The sequence below is a fragment of the Archocentrus centrarchus genome, chromosome 14 (assembly GCF_007364275.1).
Source record: "Archocentrus centrarchus isolate MPI-CPG fArcCen1 chromosome 14, fArcCen1, whole genome shotgun sequence".
Taxonomy (NCBI): Eukaryota; Metazoa; Chordata; class Actinopteri; order Cichliformes; family Cichlidae; genus Archocentrus; species Archocentrus centrarchus.
The window spans coordinates 29,998,200-30,011,489 of NC_044359.1; the positions used below are offsets into that span (position 1 = coordinate 29,998,200).

Genomic DNA, 13,290 nt, shown 5'->3' on the forward strand with positions numbered 1-13,290 from the left:
GGCGATGGTATTCCCCAGCTCCTCACTGGGTAGCCGGAACCACAGGATACAGAGCTTGGATGCCTTGTTACAAATGTCTGATCTGGCTGTCAAGGACGGTGGAGCAGTGTGGTTAATCATGTCTGACGAGCTGGGGAAAGGAGGGACAGATTCAGTGGTGGAGTCGGAAGTGGTTGAAAACTGCAGAGAGTCCATTGTCATTTTATCCCTGGCTGCTGGCTCCGTTCGGCTTTTATGGCGCCGGGAGCTCCACCTTGCTGCCACTGCCGGTTTTGAAGGGGAAGCGGAGCTGACAAGAGACACAGCAGAAGGTGGCGGGTTCGGTGAAACTGAAAAGCCACTGAGCCGGATCCCTCGAGGCTCAGGTGGCTGCTGTGCGGCTGATGAACAGGGCTGTGGCGGCGGAGGTGGAGAGAGCGGCAAGCTCTGACGCGGAGACCCTTTAACCCAGCTGGAGTCTCCCCAAGCGCGGTGAGAGCGGCGGAGCTGTCCCTCGTACTCGGGAGCCAGCCACGGCTTCCTCCTCACCACTTCCTGCAGGTGAGCTTGCACAGCTAGCTGCCGTTCACAGAGGTCTGAGTCCGCGGGGTCTTTGAAATGGTCGCGTCGTTCTGTCATGGCGTGTGTGTGGCAGGCAGGATTGGACCCCAGGATGCAGACTCACAAAACAGGACTTAGAGGATTTATTGGGAAAACATAACAGGAACCAGAACACAGCTAGGCAGGGGCTGGACAGATGCCAAAACTAAACTAAAGTAACTACAGAGAAGGAACATACACAACGAGGGAACACTGAAGACGACGCGACAAGAAACAGATGAACACTGAGGGCTTAAATACACAGCAGGTAATCAGGGCAAGAGGAAACAGCAGGGAGCAACAGGTGAAGCAAATGAAACTAATAACAGGGGTTAGCAAAACTAGACACAAAGCACAGGGAACACAAGACTGTCAAAATAATACAGGAAGTGACTAACCAAGGTGCACGCAGACTACATATGGGGAACTGGCACACAGACACGGGGCAGAGACGCAGACTAGTCACAACACTAGGAATAACTCAACATGAAAACACAGGAGGTCAGGGACAAGACATCAGGACAAAACAGACAAGACCATGGAGCAGGGGAGACAGAGACAAAGGGAACAAGATCATCCAAACACACTGGGAATTAAACACTCAGGGAAAATAAACTAAAAAACACAAAACGCTGGGCAGACGGCCCAGGACCATGACAGAAATGAGCTGACGACAGAAATGTCACACACATTTTTCCGTAACCTGTGACCTGTGCAGAGCCGGGACTGCAAACTTCCACAAATACTGATGACAAGTAAAGAACGAGAGACAGAGCAGCAATGTTAGGCCATCCGATGGTAGTACAGCTTAAAATGAACATGTTCCAAGTGATTTTATTTTCCTCTTCTTGTTCTTCTGTCTGAGCAGATTGTGCCACAGTCTCCAAGTTTAAGCCTAATGGTAATCAATGGGCTGAGGAGGCTCCAAATTGGCCTGCTCCTTTTGCTTTATCTGGAAGTGTTAAACAGATGTTGGGGAGGAACTGCTGGCCGTGGTTGTCATTAATGCCAAACAATTGTTGAAAACCTTTTCCCAAGCTGAAAAGGCTTTTGTCACTCCTTTGCTCTGAGTGAAAAATCCAATGTAAATCTCCTGGCACTGTATGAAATCTGTAACAGTTTGTTGCCATAAGTCAGTACAGTGGTATAAAGCTCTGAGGAAATGTTCCCAGTGGACACATAACCTAACTTGCCATCTACTGCAAACACACATTGCAAAGTATGTCCAGTACTAAAAATGTCCCCCAGGTGTCTGCCTTACAAAGAGTGCCAGGTGTGGCATACTTGGAAAAGGCCTTGGGGCCAACCGAGAAAATACTGGAGGGACTCCAGCCCAGCTGGCAGGGGAGTGCCTGGGAATCCTGCGGGAAGAGCTCCATAATAAGTTACATAGGGAAAGGTACATGTTTGAATAGAAGAGTGATTGGATAAATGGACACTGTAAGGTGAAAATTTATTGGCCTGAATGGTGTAAAAAGTCTAGGAATTTAGCATATGACAAGTTATTTAGCATATAATAAGTCAGCTATTCTTGTGTCCCTGACTCTTAACCCCTGCACCAAATACAAGTCAGCAGAACACACTCACAGTTATAATTGTAATTATATGTTTACCCTTTCAATTTAGTGTAATAGCAAGCTAATATTTGCTTAATAGTGCAAAATATTTCTTTTGGATGTATTTTAGACTATAGTATTTGTCAAATGTGTTTTGTGAAGTGGTGATGGCAGTAAGAGAAAATTTCTTTGGGCATCACTGTTTCATGAAAATCCATTCAAATGTTAATGATACATTTAAATCAAAACCAAAACAAAGTTAAATATATCTAGAAGAAAAGTCATGGGATCACAAAATAGTCAGGGAGATAAAAGTCTTCCAAAGAAAGTCACTGGACGAGAAGGACACCGTTAGCGTGGCTTTAAAACCGTTTGTCCTTTTGATATATTAAAACCTTTGTGTTTATCAACAGCATGTTCACATTTTAGAAAAGTTTCCACTCCAGCAGATTCTGAACTTCTTAGAACAACTTCTCTCAAATACTTAAAGTGCAGTGGATGAAAGATGTGAGAAATTTTGGCCTAGAGGAATGACTATAGATGAGACAGTTGGAGTCGGGCAAAGGTACCGTTTGATATTACCCGAAGCACTTCACCCCCACCCTCCTACTTCAGCTCCTCTCCAGTGCATATTATCTGCTTAAACCAAGCGAGTGGATGCCAGAATAAAGAGGCAAACAAAGAAAAATCAGTCACATTGAAAAGGCTATGAATGATACAAGGCATCCATTGGTAAGGGACAATATACTGCATAATGCTGTGCTGCATAACATTACCAATATATTGTTGGTAGATATGGGGAGAATATGAGTGGAGGATCTTGTGAGGAAGATTAGTTATGCTGCAAAGGTTACCTCATGAATAAAATTCAAGCTTCAGATTTCAAATTTATTAATCAGCAATGTAGAAATGACTTCCCATCATGCCTCCTTCCCCTTTGTGGAGCTTAGATGACACAAAGATAGAAATATATGCTTTCATATCCTTAAGTAAATAAATTCAATAGTACCTCCCATAAGTGCAGTTAAGAATAATGATCAACTTCCAGTATATCTTTTCTCCCAAAGCTCCAAGCAGCTCCACTAATCCCCTCCATTCGATTTGACTCGCCTTTGGCTCTCAGCAGCGAGACAGCGAGAAGTTCAGCGAGTGCGTCGTCGGGCCGCTTTGGATATCAGGCTTCTTATCAGTCATCTGGCAGCTCTCACATCAATCCAGATGGGGTGACGCACATTTGAGATAGAGACAAGGTAGCTGGACGAGGATGCCGTGGCATTTCCTGAGGTGCCCACTTGGAATTCAGAAAGCACGAGCAGCAACAGCAGCAGCAGCCGAACGTTTAAGAGATTAAAAGTTTGTTGGAATGGGAATTAATCAGCAAAAGTGTTTGGGAGAAAGGAACAAACATTCTATTATCAGAGTTCAACAGCTTTTCAAGTCACTAACTTTAAGAGGGGTACTCTCAATAATATGTGAATGATGCTTAAGTATGTATTCACTGTGCACAGGAACAAAAATCATACTTAAAACCATCCAGCTACATGAACTGTTGGGGGCTAAAATATGAAATACAGTTTATGAAGTCCACTGCAAGCAGTAGACACATCTTTACATCAGTGACAGTTTCAAAAGCTCTGTCATCGTTATTTTTACACCGTAATCTACCAGGAATGTGCACGGGCATATGTGTAACCCATTCTGCTTTTTTCCAGCTCTATATTTTTATTTGGGACTACACTAGAATAGCTTTGCATAATTTACAATTAAACCTATGGCTGAAAAAAAAAAAAGATCTTATTTAAACTCCGTAAAACCTTACATTCTTCTGATTGGCTGACTGCAAATAGAGCAGTGCTTGTCAACAAAACCTTCTCTTCCTGCCATTGTGGGGGTTTCAAACTGTTCCTGGCAGCTAATTTGCTCATCAAGGCAGGATGAAGCCATGCTTTATGTTGTTTATGCCCAAATTCTGGTCCTACCATCTGAATGTTGCCGCAAAAATTAAACTTCATCAGACCAGGCAACATTTTTCCAATCTTCTGTTGTCCAATTTTGGTGATCCTGTGCAAATCGTAGCCTCAGTTTCCTGTTCTTAGCTGACAGGAGTGGCATCCGATCTGGTCTTCTGCTACCGTAGCCCATCTGCTTCAAGGTTTGAAATGCTGTGCATTTAGAGATGCTCTTCTGCATACCTTGCTTGTAACAAGTGGTTATTTGAGATACTGTTGTCTTCCTATTAGCTCGAAGCATTCTGGCCATTCTCCCCTGGCATCAACAAGGCATTTTTCACCCAGAGAACTGCTGCTCACTGGATCTTTTCTCTTCTTGGATCATTCTGTAGATGGTTGTGTTGGAAAATCCCAGTTAGATCTGCAGTCTTTTAAATACTGTATAGGCTGCATTTGTTTGTTTGTAAACAAGGTTAAACATGGCCTTAGTTTGTTTAGCTGTGTTTAGGTCAAAGCTACCAAGATCCTTTTGGAGAACAAAGCATTTTCAGAGGTGACTCATGCTGCACAAGTGGGTGGACCTTAAACATCCAATGAATAAAATCCTCTCAGATTTTACAGCAGCTTCACCTTTCTGACCCTTCTCTCCAATAAAACTGCCAAAGCTCGTTGCCTCACACTTGAGATTCATCCCTCACTGTCTCCTCAGACATCCCGTTTGAAATGAGAATGCATCACATTAAAGGAGTAATACCGTTACACGAGGCCTTTAAGTTGGTTGTAGGTATATGTGAATAGCAGAGGAGCAGTAAATATTCCAATGACAATTATTCCCTAAAATCTGATTTGGTTACCTTTTCCTCTGGCCTGTCCTGATGCGACCTCAGAGCTCTTTTAGCTGGTAATGAAATTCAGTCCCTGTTGTGTGTACAGACAAGATTTAATCAAATCGTTTCAAACTGCTTTATATATTCAGCATCCTGGGGCTGTGGGATAACATAACTGGCCTCAACAAAACAAGAAAGATCAGTCACTGAATGAAGCACGCATTTGCACACAACAGCACACTTGAACTTTAGCTTGCACAATTACTCCTCTTCACTAAGGTTTATTTGCCATCACTCAGTCAGCTCATGAAGCACCTTCATCTCTTCCTGCCACCCAAACAGCTCTCATTACTGCTCACTTCCCTCCAGCCTCGCTGCTCATTCCACACCTTCTGGCTGCCAGCAGGCACCAGCACGCCCTGAGAGACCAACACTACATCTCTTCCCTGGCCAAGCCTGCAATCCTTCACCTGTCAGACTGGTTCAGTGCACTAACCTTGGATCAGCGCCAGTCCACTCACTCAGTGCATGCCCGTTCCACTAACTCAGACTGCCGGGCCCACACGCATTTGTTCCCACCGGCCTACAGAGGCAGCTGCTTCTTCTTCTCTGCAGCAGAAACTGACCACCTTATGGTCAACATTCATGAACAATATTGTGCACCACTGAAATAAAAGCATGGCCTGTAAAGGTATCAAAGGCCTTAGATGTTTTTCTTTCATCTTTTTTAGAAAAAAAAAGGGCCTCTTCATTTCAGCTGAAGAATATTGGAAATCATGAATGCCCCTCAGAAATGGGGCTAAGTAATAATTAATTAAAGAGATACTCTTTACAGCAATTGCTAATTAAGAAACTTTCACAGGATAACATTTAAATTTATAGTGTTTTCAACAGAGAGTAAACTTCCAAAAAAGTTTGTGCATATACTATTAGGCTGCTTAATTTTTGTTGTGCTCCAGGACGCAGAATATCCTCGATTTAGTACTCGTGTTTATGCCATCTAATGATGCCATCAGAAAATATGCCTAGCACCAGCAGCTTGGTTTTAATGTGCTCCTGCCTTATGCTGCTACTGTGGAAGTGACAAAACTGCTCATTTAAATGCTAAATTAAAGCTTTCTATGCAAAAGCACTCAGTCACAATCAAACCCGAAAACCAAAACTAAATTAGAGTGATTTAATATTATAATTTAGGCTTTAAATATTTTAAAACTATGGTAACACCAACCTTAGGTTAACAGCGTGCACTGTTCAGTGCTCCGGGGAGTCAGGCATCGTATAGGATATCATTTTCTTCTGACAATCACTGTAGCATGGAGCTTTAAATTTGATTGCTGTAAATAGCTCCATTATAGTCAGTTTCTGCAACACTGTGTACTTGCTGCGCCTAAACAAAAAAGACAAAGCTGTGCAGAAGTCCATGCAAGGTTCCTGTTTCCTGTCTATGGCAGCTAGCAGTCATCACCTTAACAGGACTTGTAGTGCTATTGTGTACAAATATCAATTTCTGACTAGATTTTGAAGTATAGCAGCCTATTGTCTGCCTTTTCGTACAATATTTGTGCAGTGTGAAAGGTCATACAATGTGTAGGAATGAGCTATCAAGATGAGCAAGAGCACAGAGGGATTCTTGTTAATGGCTGTTAGCAAGTAATTGTTCAGCGTAACACTTCACAGTTCAATTCTTTTTCAGTTTGCACCATAAAACTTAAACCGCACCGTTAGAAGATACACAAACGGATATTCTAAAGTTACATATTTGAACTGTTTACATTCAGGTTGTTGCTGCCAAAAAAAAAAAAAAAAAAAACCCTGATTTGACTGTTCCAGTAGTGCCTCAGGGTTCCAAAGCAAGTGAAATATGACTATGCAATAACTTGTAGGCATTAATAATTTGCTATCAACAAGAACAATGTCATGTTTACTTACATGTATCTATTAATTTATTTATTTAGCTATTCATTGTTTCATTTATTATTAGCTTATAGGCTACACTTGAGAATATGAAGGTCATTTAATGCAAATATACTCAAACCATTTGGGGCGTGGAAGGAGAGGACACACTCACAAAGGTAGGCTCTTTGAAGGAGACTCTGTCCTCTCAACAACAATAATTCAGTGGTCTTTGGCTCCAGCCCAGGAGTTAACACTTAATGCCTTACTGAGGCTCATGAATTATCAATGTGCATCATACGTCATATGGTTAAGTTGCTGGGTTTGTTACTAGTTGCAGACACCCCCCCTGGCACTATTGGTACAGTCCACTCCCAGGGACAAAACATGACCTAAACATGAACATTACAAATCAAGTGAAGCAATCAGGAAAAAAAATGGATAGTGCCAGTTCCAGACACATTTTTTTTATTTGGATAATTTTGCAAATTGAACAAAGAACTACAAATCATAGATATTTGTTATCCTTTTGGATTGAAAACCATTTATCGGATCTAGTTTCAGGCTCCCGCTGCTGCTGCTTTCTGTTTTCTGTAGCACAATGTAGCAGGGCCATTGTTAAAGTTAGTAGTAACACCTGTGCTCTTCCCAGATACAAGTCAAGTACCTACTGCGAAAAAAGGCCCATTGTCAGCTTAAAGGTCCTGCACACCCACACAGCTGTTCCCACTTATCCTCATTAAACCTCTGCTCAGGCTGAAAAAGAGTAGAACCGAGCTCCGTGTGCTAGTGCGCCTCTTTTAGAGCAGTTTCATTTACACTAATTGCCTCAATAAATAAAACGTTAGCCGCTTGTGTACAATGCTAGGAATTAAAAAGTTTATTAGTTGCACAGTTGATATGAAAATAGTCAATAAGAATAATAAAAGTGCGAGTTATCCCCTCCAAATAGGTCCAACTAATCCTTCCTGTCCTCTTGCAGCTGCTAATGAAAACTTGCAGTTAATTCTTACAATTCTATAGCAAACTGATGCGATGATGAATTGGGGCCTTTCACCAATGGCTTTCCAGGCTGGCTTCACACAGCATTGGTAAATATTCCTGATCTCATGATCAAATATTCATAATTCACTTTTAACCATCAAAGTTCATCTTTAGAACAGCTACACAGAATAATGTGATCAGACATTTCTGGCAGTTATTAATAATTAACTATATTTATATGCTAAGCCCATGACTGATATCAATGTTTAATAAAAGAAAGTATTTGTCAAATTTAGCAGCACGTCGACACGAGACTTGATCTACAACAGTAATAGTTTTTTGCTCCTGTTGCTACTTTTTTTTTACCCTTGAAATTCAAACATCCAGAAATGTGTTAACAGAGGCAGTGGCCTCTTTTATGTGTATATAATGTGCTGTTTGGTTCTCCGTGCTTCTTTTAAAATGTTTTCATGTGCCTGTGTTGAGATGGTGTGAATAATGAAGGGGGCCGATGTGAAACACAGCAGCTGGCATGATTATAAAACCTCTGTGTTTCAATGGAAATTATGTCAAATACAGAGGGAATGTCCCATTTCTTTAGTCCTCATCAGTGAATTTAAACAGCTGGCTCCTACTGGAAGAGATTACAGGAGTGTTTGTGTGTGTCACAGAAGGCGTGTGCGCTTCAGTTGAACATGCAGATGCTCCACACCGCACATTTTTTCTTTGTTTTTCTGAAGTGGATATTTGTGCAGCAGATGTTGCACGAATGGTTTCTCACCAACTGAGGGGGTCCTCGTTCATTTCTGAATTTCCATCGGTGCCATCTGAGAGGTCACGGAGGCTTTTTGTTTGATATATGATTCATGTCAAGTGAGATGTTACCTATTGCGGTTAAACTCTCGCAGCCTTTTCTAAAAGCTTTTTGTATTCGGTGTTTTCGGCATGCCTACTTCAAACCTACATGCCTGTCCATATTTGATAAGTTGCATGAAAGAAAATCAAAAATTTATAATATTGTAATACTTTCAAATTTAAACACATTTCTGCCAGAGCATAATTATGTATATACACTGTTCAAAAAAATAAAGGGAACACTCAAATAACACATCCGAGATCTGAATGAATGAAATATTCTCATTGAATACTTTGTTCTGTACAAAGTTGAATGTGCTGACAACAAAATCACACAAAAATCATCAATGAAAATCAAATTTATTAACCAATGGAGGCCTGGATTTGGAGTCATACACAAAATTAAAGTGGAAAAACTCACTACAGGCTGATCCAACTTTGATGTAATGTCCTTAAAACTAACAAAATGAGGCTCAGTATTGTGTGTGGCCTCCACGTGCCTGTATGACCTCCCTACAACACCTGGGCATGCTCCTGATGAGGTGGCAGATGGTCTCCTGAGGGATCTCCTACCAGACCTGGACTAAAGCATCCGCCAACTCCTGGACAGTCTGTGGTGTGACGTTGGTGGATGGAGCAAGACATGATGTCCCAGATGTGCTCAATCGGATTCAGGTCTGGGGAACGGGTGGGCCAGTCCATAGCTTCAATGCCTTCATCTTGGAGGAACTGCAGATACACTCCAAGCCACGAGGTCTAGCATTGACCTGCATTAGGAGGAAGCCAGGGCCAACCGCACCAGCATATGGTCTCGCAAGGGGTCTGAGGATCTCATCTAGGTACCTAATGGCAGTCATGCTACCTCTGGCGAGCACATGGAGGGCTGTGCGGCCCTCCAAAGAAATGCCACCCCACACCATTACTGACCCACTGCCAAACCTGTCGTGCTGAAGGATGTTGCAGGCAGCAGATCGCTCTCCACGGCATCTCCAGACTCTGTCACGTCTGTCACATGTGTTCAGTGTGAACCTGCTTTCATCTGTGAAGAGCACAGGGTGCCAGTGGCGAATTTGCCAATCCTGGTGTTCTCTGGCAAATGCCAAGCGTCTTGCACGGTGTTGAGCTGTGAGCACAACCCCCATCTGTGGACGTCGGGCCCTCATACCATCCTCATGGAGTTGGTTTCTAACCGTTTGTGCAGACACATGCACATTTGTGGCCTGCTGGAGGTCATTTTGCAGGGCTCTGGCAGTGCTCCTCCTGTTCCTCCTTGCACATAGGCAGAGGTAGCGATCCTGCTGCTGGGTTGTTGCCCTCCTACGGCCTCCTCCACATCTCCTGGTGTACTGGCCTGTCTCCTGGTAGTGCCTCCGGCCTTTGGACACTACGCTGACAAACACAGCAAACCTTCTTGCCACAGCTCGCATTGATGTGCCATCCTGGATGAGCTGCACTACCTGAGCCACTTGTGTGGGTTGTAGAGTCCGTCTCATGCTACCACGAGTGTGAAAGCACCACCAACATTCAAAAGTGACCAAAACATCAGCCAGAAAGCATAGGTACTGAGAAGTGGTCTGTGGTCCCCACCTGCAGAACCACTCCTTTATTGAGTGTGTCTTGCTAATTGCTAATAATTTCCACTTGTCTATTCCATTTGCACAACAGCATGTGAAATTGATTGTCAATCAGTGTTGCTTCCTAAGTGGACAGTTTGATTTCACAGAAGTTTGATTTACTTGGAGTTATATTGTGTTGTTTAAGTGTTCCCTTTATTTTTTTGAGCAGTGTATTATATGCCTATTTGATAGAAAATATGGGGTTCGAGTGGTTAGCTTAGAAATAAAAGGCTCAGTGGAGAGGACCCTCCCTTGGTTCTGAAAGTTGTAATCATTATGTTCCATGGTCACCTTGGTGCAGAGGAAGTATTAGATTTTTTTTCTGTTTGTCATTTTAATGGACAGAGTCATAAAAGAATCCATCATAATCTAATTTTATTTGTCGTTTTTATTGTTTATGGTAAAATGATGCGATATACTAACAGACTCAACTTCATTACAAAAACTAAAATATAGTACAGAAAAGAGTTTCCATTTATGAGGGCATAGAAAGAAAAGATGAACAATTGTGTCACTTTAACACCACCAGAAGAAGATTAATGATGATTTTTCTTTTCTTATGCAGTTACAGCAAAGATGCACAAACAGTGTTTAAACAAACATGAACTAAGTGAACTTCGTGTACTTGTGCTTGCTTGAGCATAATCAGGGGTATCAAGGGAGATTGCTGCAGAGGCAATTTTTCCCATTTTACATCTTTCCTCTGGGTATACAACCTTTTGGGTTTTATTTTATTTTATTCTGAAGGCTGATCCTTCCCTGTGCTGCCACCCTGGACACTGAATTTACCAGCAGCATTTCAGCAAGAATTTTATAATTAAGGAAAGATTTCACCCAGGGACATAAGAACCCTCCAAAAGTTTCTTGGGACTTTATGAAACACAGAGGATTTCCATTAAGGTGTACACCAGTGGTTACACTCAAGAACAAGCCCCTGCACATTTCTGAAAAGAGTTCTTTGGACAGATGCAACCAAGATTAACTTCATTCAGCCGAGAGCTATAAAACTGACAGTGCTTCACAGTGCAAATGGACACTGACCTGAAGCAGACTGCAAAAGCAACGCAAGAGTTTCTCAAGGCAAAGAAATGGGATATTCTTCAGTGGCCAAGTCAGCCACCTGATCTCAGCCCAGTAGAGCATGATTTTCAGTTATTAAATACAAAACTGGAAGCAGAAGGACCCACAAACAAGCAGCAACTGAAGGCAGCTGCAGTAAAGGCCTCAAGGGAGGAAACACAGCATTTGGCGGTGTACACAAGTACAGAAATTGTGTCTTTGCCCAACAAATTATAGACCTAACTGCAGACATGGGACAAGACCTCAATGGAAGATTTTCAAACATATGTTGAATGTTATGTTATCAAAGACAAAAATCAGTGAATGCTGCAGGTAGTTTTCTCAGCTGTGTTGTGTGTGAGGTGTATAATGCAATGATACATGGCCCTCAGTGTTCTCATGTCAAGGAAGTTTAATACTGCAGCAAACACACAAGAGCAACTTGTGTCTGTTTACTGTGCAGACAAACAATGTTTCAAAGAGTCAATCAGAAGTAATTGCAAGTGCATTTTGCAGACATTAGAGGTGTGCAGTCTGCCACCTGCAGCTTTTCTTCTAACAGCTCACTCCATTAAGGTTCTATTACTCTCATCCATAATTAAAACTGATCCACTGTCCAAAAATAAAAACTAAAATCTGAAAGTACCTGTTCATACGTGCCTTTTTATGCAGTAGCCATCTTGCTTCATTAGCTTTTCACAGTAAAAGTCACCCTGCCTGAATGCTTTCCATGTGAGGCACCAGCAGCGTTAGCAGTAATTTAACGCAGCTCTGGTACAGTGTTGGGAAATCGATTAGTAAACAGTCAATGAGTCAGTCAGTGGGATAAAACTACACACTGTACTGCTGGTTAGCAAGCACACCTCATTTCTCTGGAATTCTTCACACATGTGAATAGTGGACTCTGCAGGCAATGAAAATTGCTGCACTGAGTGGTGTATTTGTGGACTCTGCTAAAATAGCTTTGTATGATTTCACACCCATTTTTATTTATCTTATAGCTGGCCTTGGCTCCTCAGTTTCTCCATTGGAGTGATTTTAGCTCCTTTTCCTTTAAACCAACTTTCTTCCAATTGGCTACCATTTGCAAACAGAACGTGGGTGGGGCTTCTGTGCTCATAACCAGAGCTGTGTGCCTGAGATGACCATAAGAGGGATTATCCACTCTTATTCACCTCATACAAAGCCAGCAGTAGAAGTAGTAAAAAACTGTCACACAGGGCTAACTTTGCAAAAACAAAAAAAGCAGAACCTAAACGTATCAAAATGAGTTAAAAGCAGTGAAATGTAAAATAAAAGCTAACTCTGCAGCATTACTTGCTGTTACAATTAAGCATCAGTATAAATGTAGTATTCCCTCTGATATTCTGACAGCATGCTTGCGTTTATAGTTACCAGAGGGTTTTAATGCTTAATTTAACACTTAATAAAGTATTACTGGCAGAGTTTACACAATTCAACCTCCCTAAAATAAAAACACTACTTTCTATCTATCATTTTCTATCCTTACTTTCAAAGCTTTAAAAGCTTTTACGTCTGGTGTATTGTACAACATGAGTGCCATTACATTATAGAGGGAGTAATCGCTAGAACACGAAGGAACCCTGATGTTTAATTGATGTATTTTATTGCCCACAGATACCCTCATAATGGCCACTTAGTTAAACCGAAGTAATTTGCCCAGATGCCTCAAAATTATGATGCCTTTTCTGTGGGAATGCCATTTTGAGATCCCAAGCTCCCCAAACTGATAATAATTACAATTGCATACATTTGAAGAGATGACCTTCACTCAGTAAGTGTTTTAATGGATGGGACTGTAGCTCCAGTGGACTCTTAATATTCAGCTGTTATTATAGGAGACCTGAAGCTACAGAAAGCCAGGAGAAAGGAGAGAATTGCTGTTGAGTGTGGGATTCCCTTTGAGAATCTTTCACGGAATATACAGTATTCATTTCAATCCGTAAACTCC

At 41.9% G+C, this 13,290-nt stretch overlaps 1 protein-coding gene across 1 annotated transcript in view; it reads left to right on the forward strand.

Moving 5' to 3' along the window:
* Nucleotides 1-13,290, forward strand: part of gabra3 (gamma-aminobutyric acid type A receptor subunit alpha3) — a 121,653-nt gene that overhangs the window by 59,667 nt on the left and 48,696 nt on the right. The gene's annotated exons all lie outside the window — the stretch shown is intronic.